Genomic DNA, 5,000 nt, shown 5'->3' with positions numbered 1-5,000 from the left:
AGGCGAATTGTACTGCACAGACTCTATTCCTCTTTGAAAAGATATATGTATGGGGTAATTTGCAACCGCTTTGGTATTTCTGCCAATTGGAAATATAATACAGACTTACATTAAATCTCATAAACAGTCTTCCTCAAATGCATTTATGATATAAATTACAGTAATATCTACTCTTATAATTATCAAAAAAGGCCGCATTCAAACAGACATAATCAGGTAGAAGGGAATTAATATTCTTTCTTTAAAAAAATAAAAAGTTTGCAGACGAATTTATCGAGGAGGAGGAGGAGGAGGTGTAGCAATGAAGGAGTGGCTGTAGGATAGATAAGCCTAAAAACGATGGGTATGGGGGAGGAGGAGGAGGAGGAGGAGGGAGTGGACAGGGGGAGGAAGATGAGGAACCTCGGTGGTGAAATTAAGAAACTTTTGATATAGGAAGAGTTGGAGGTCTGGGCGATAGCCCCGACAGTAGATTAGTGGTTAAAATTAATGGAAGGTTAATAACAACGAGGCCTCCTCTGGCATAAGGGCACCATTCAGGAGGTAGGGGAAGGGGGGGAGGTGTAGGAAAAAGAGGAGTACGTATGGGGCAAAATGGGGCAGAGGAGAAGTAAGAGCACGGGGGAAAAATCAAGAGAAGAAAGATAATTTAATTTGCGGATCAGGAATATTTTACTTAAGAAGGCTCGAGTCAACTAGAGAGAGAGAGAGAGAGAGAGAGAGAGAGAGAGAGAGAGAGACGCATGAATAAATGCCATACATAGAATAGAACGGAGCGTGAAAAAGATTATAATAAAAAAAAGAAGTTAGAATAATGTAATTACTTTTAAGCTGATAAATTATCGCCGACAACAATTAAAGCTGCCAGGAAGCTCATTCTCCAGCTTTACAGTTAAGGAAATGAAGTCAAGAAATGAAAGTTATTTGGCATTCCACCAATAGTGAATGTACTGTAGATGGTGATGTTATGAAATGCGAGTAATCTGCGCATGTGCATGGTGATAATGGAATGTCCAAATTAAACAAGATCTTAAATAAGGTTCTATCGTAAATAAAAACCTGGAATATTTTGATACGGAACTTCCTACATAAGAAAGTATTCAGAAAATTGACGACCATAAGATCTAATGTGGCATTAGTACAGTCAGCTCTGTATCTAGAAATAATAATAAGAAAAACACCTTAGGAGCAGTACCTAGCAACCTGGGAATACGAAACAAAATAAATAGCACCGAGTAGAAAGAAACATTCAAAATAGTTAAATATCCAGTCTTTCTTACACCAGATGCTCCTACTGGAATAAAAGCGAATATCAGGAAAAATAAAATGGGACGTATTTTTGTCAGCCGAGCGAAAAAAACGCCACTGAATCTAATCTGCATTTTCAAAAACTTTTTCGCCGTATAGGCGCTTCCACGATACGGTCCATTACGGGTGTCTATCTCCATCAAAGAGTTGGCCTGAATACATTCCTTTTCCGAGACGTTTTGCAAGGTCTTCTACTTCCAACAGATAGAAACTCTTTCGAATATTGGACTATAGCGGATCAGAGAACAGAATTGTAGACTGTGGAATAGGAATTCTGGCCTATGGAAGGAAAGTTAGGAGCCGTGTCATAGAATTCCAAGGAAGAGTAATTTATGGAGTGAAGGTAATCTGATCGTCTAGGAATTTCTTATTTCTATCAAGAGAATACAGTCAAGTTTATTTGTAGCAAGTCTCCTTCAAAAAAAAAAAAAAATAATAATAATAAATAAATAAAAGGACATGGTTTACTCTTGCATACACTTTACGAAAATATTTTAAAAGATAAATCGACATCTTAAGCGACAATGTTTATTTACTTTACTACCCTTATAACTGTCAAAAAAAAAAAAAATACAAATAAAAAAAAACATGCCAAAGCTCTATATTCCTCAGCGCACATCAGTTGATAAAAATAAAATTTAAAATATTTTCTATAAGAAATATTTTCGTTAAGTGTTCGCTCTTGCATACACTTAACGAAAATATTCTTTGACATGAGTCGAGACCTGGAACGAAAATGTTTTTTTTTAATAAAACTGTAAAAAAAAAACGCGAATTTTATCCAAAGCTTTATATTCATCAACGCATATCATTAGACAAAAGATAAAACTGTTACAGTCTCTTTCATCGTCATTTCAGTCTTATACTTTCAGTTCAATATCTCATTTGCAAAATGTCCTTCGTTCTTGAAATCATCTAAAATGTTGACTCTCATGACTTTCCAATTACTAAAATACTATCTTCCCTTTTTTGACTTTAGATAAATCTCTCTTTGTTTAGTTATCTGTAAAAGAAAACTACTGAGATAGCTATTTGTCTGTCCGTCCGCACTTTTTCTGTCCGCCCTCAGATCTTAAAAACTGCTGAGGCTAGAGGGCTGCAAATTGGTTTGTTGATCATCCATCCTACAATCATCAAACATACCAAATTGCAGCCATCTAACCTCAGTAATTTTTAATTTATTCAAGGTTAAAGTCAGCCATGATCGTGCGTCCTACAACGCTATGGGACAGGCAGCCACAAGTCCCAGGCTGAAAGTTTCAAGGGCAAAAGCTCATACAGTATTATATACTGTACAGAAAATTCGATTGCGCCATTTTTTACTTCTTTTATTTTATCCTCTGAGGTGGAGTCTCTCATTTATTTGCTCTCTGAAGCCTTATTCTAATTTTAGTAATCTATAGAAGTTTATCTTTTATATTTTCTCTATTCAAGATTCATACTTCTGATGTGGAATATATGAAAATATATATCATGTTTCATTCTCCCAGAGATCCAAACCGCACAACAAAAAAAAAAAAAAAAAGTATAAAAGTTCATCAAGCCTCCTAGTATATTCTTCACCATATTCTTTCGAGTTCCCGCCTTTCCCCCACCGCCTATCTATTCTTTCCCCTCTATTCTTTCCCCTCCACATATGCTTCCAAGACAATCCATCTCATCGGCTTCCACTGAGAGACTTCGGTGCTGGAACATTCATCACCTTGGCACCAGGCGCTGCACTAAAGGCTTGCTTTTCACTATTTGTACGACGCCCGTGGCAATTCCCAGCGCCGCCCCCGCCCCCGCCGCTTTCAACCCATACGAAGAAGCCGGGAGTGGATGATGGATTATGGGATGGAAACCGTTGCGCACAGAGTTATTTTTTGAGGATGGGTGGGTATCTCTAGACTAGTAGGCTTTTGGTGAGAACACTCGGTTAGGTGAGATGTGCATATGACGACTCGCAGTGATAAACGGTAGAATAAATGTCTATGAATTGAGTAATATCGAGATCCTAGACGGGCACACACTCTCTCACACACACACACACACACACACACACACACACACATATATATATATATATATATATATATATATATATATATATATATATATATATATATATATATATATATATATATATATATATATATATATATATATATATATAATAATTATATATATATATATATATATATACATATATATATATATATTATATATATATATATATATATATATATATATATGTGTGTGTGTGTGTGTGGTGTGTGTGTGTGTGTATGTGTGTGTGTAGTGTGTGTGTGTGTGTGTGTTTATACGACCGATGAATAAATTCAATAATAAAATATCAGGTATAAAAAGAAGCTATATATCTACAACAAATACAAAATACAGCAAACACAAACAGAAGCCAACAGACACAACAACCACAGAAATAACAATTCCCTGACAAAGTGAGTATAAAAGCCTCACGGGACACGCCCACACCCACACACAGACTATTCTCACGTTGGGCAGAAAGCGGGCGTCCGTGCAAACCGTCTTGACATTTACCGAATTTATCATTGTCTATTTTTGCATCGCCACCAAGACGCCCCCCAACCCCAACCACACACACACACACACACACACACACACACACACCAGGAGGCTCCCGCTATTCCCTACGAGACTTGCTGATCCAGGAAGTGAGGAGAGAACTAGCCGTTTGTTCTTCCATTTATCACCCTTCGCCTTGTTTATAGTTTTCTACTTTGATCTTTACGCCATTTCTTTTTTGCAAGTTGCTTCTTTTCTGGTTAATCATTATCCTAATTCTTTCCAGTTTCCCTCTTTTTTCTTCTTTTTTTTTGTTTTGTTTTCTATAGGCCTGGCCCAGGAAAAATGGTTGCCCTTCCTTATGCCCTATACTTCTATAACATGATAAAAAAAATTGTAGAATTGATAGGAGGAGGAGGAGGAGGAGGAGGAGGAGGAGGAGGGATGGAGGAGGAGGGGGAGGAGGAGGAGGAGGAGGAGGAGGAGGTGCTACATAAAGGACGATATTTGAAGTACAGTCTCATGACAATACTGAGAATGCAAAATAATAATAATAATAATAATAATAATAATGATAATAATAATAACAATAATAATAATAATAATAATAATAATAGTATAATAATTTAATAGAGCAGATTTCCATTTTTACCCTCTTACCAAGAGGTGACCTTTTAAGGTGTGACCCTGAAGCACAAAGGTAATAGTCACAGCCAGGTTGTACTTTAACTAATGAAAGACAGCTTGGCCCCAGTAGGGTTACTTCACCTAATAACCTCTCCTCACATTTCCTAGAGAATAATGAACTGCGACACCAACAGACTTTTTCGCTGTCGAACCAGTACTCCGTCTCTCTCTCTCTCTCTCTCTCTCTCTCTCTCTCTCTCTCTCTCTCTCTCTCTCTCTCTCTCCTTACATACCACCTTTTCATCTATACCTACCTTTACTTAAGATATATTTAATATATATTATATAGATTATAAACATTATTATATACCTTATATATCATATATATATATATATATATATATATATATATATATATATATATATATGTATATATATATCAAGCTACAATGTCCTTTAATATCTAATTCGCTCTACCTCGGAATTAATATATTTTCATATATGCTTAACCGAAGGGGAATTTTTTCTCGATAATAGAT

At 36.1% G+C, this 5,000-nt stretch overlaps 1 long non-coding RNA gene across 1 annotated transcript in view; it reads left to right on the top strand.

The window, feature by feature from the left end:
* LOC135227070 (uncharacterized) overlaps positions 1-5,000 on the top strand; it is a 754,962-nt gene that overhangs the window by 506,301 nt on the left and 243,661 nt on the right. The gene's annotated exons all lie outside the window — the stretch shown is intronic.

The sequence above is a fragment of the Macrobrachium nipponense genome, chromosome 15 (genome assembly GCF_015104395.2).
Source record: "Macrobrachium nipponense isolate FS-2020 chromosome 15, ASM1510439v2, whole genome shotgun sequence".
Lineage (NCBI taxonomy): Eukaryota > Metazoa > Arthropoda > Malacostraca > Decapoda > Palaemonidae > Macrobrachium > Macrobrachium nipponense.
The sequence above is the reverse complement of the archived record's forward strand: the minus strand, read 5'-3'. Positions and strand labels throughout refer to the sequence as shown.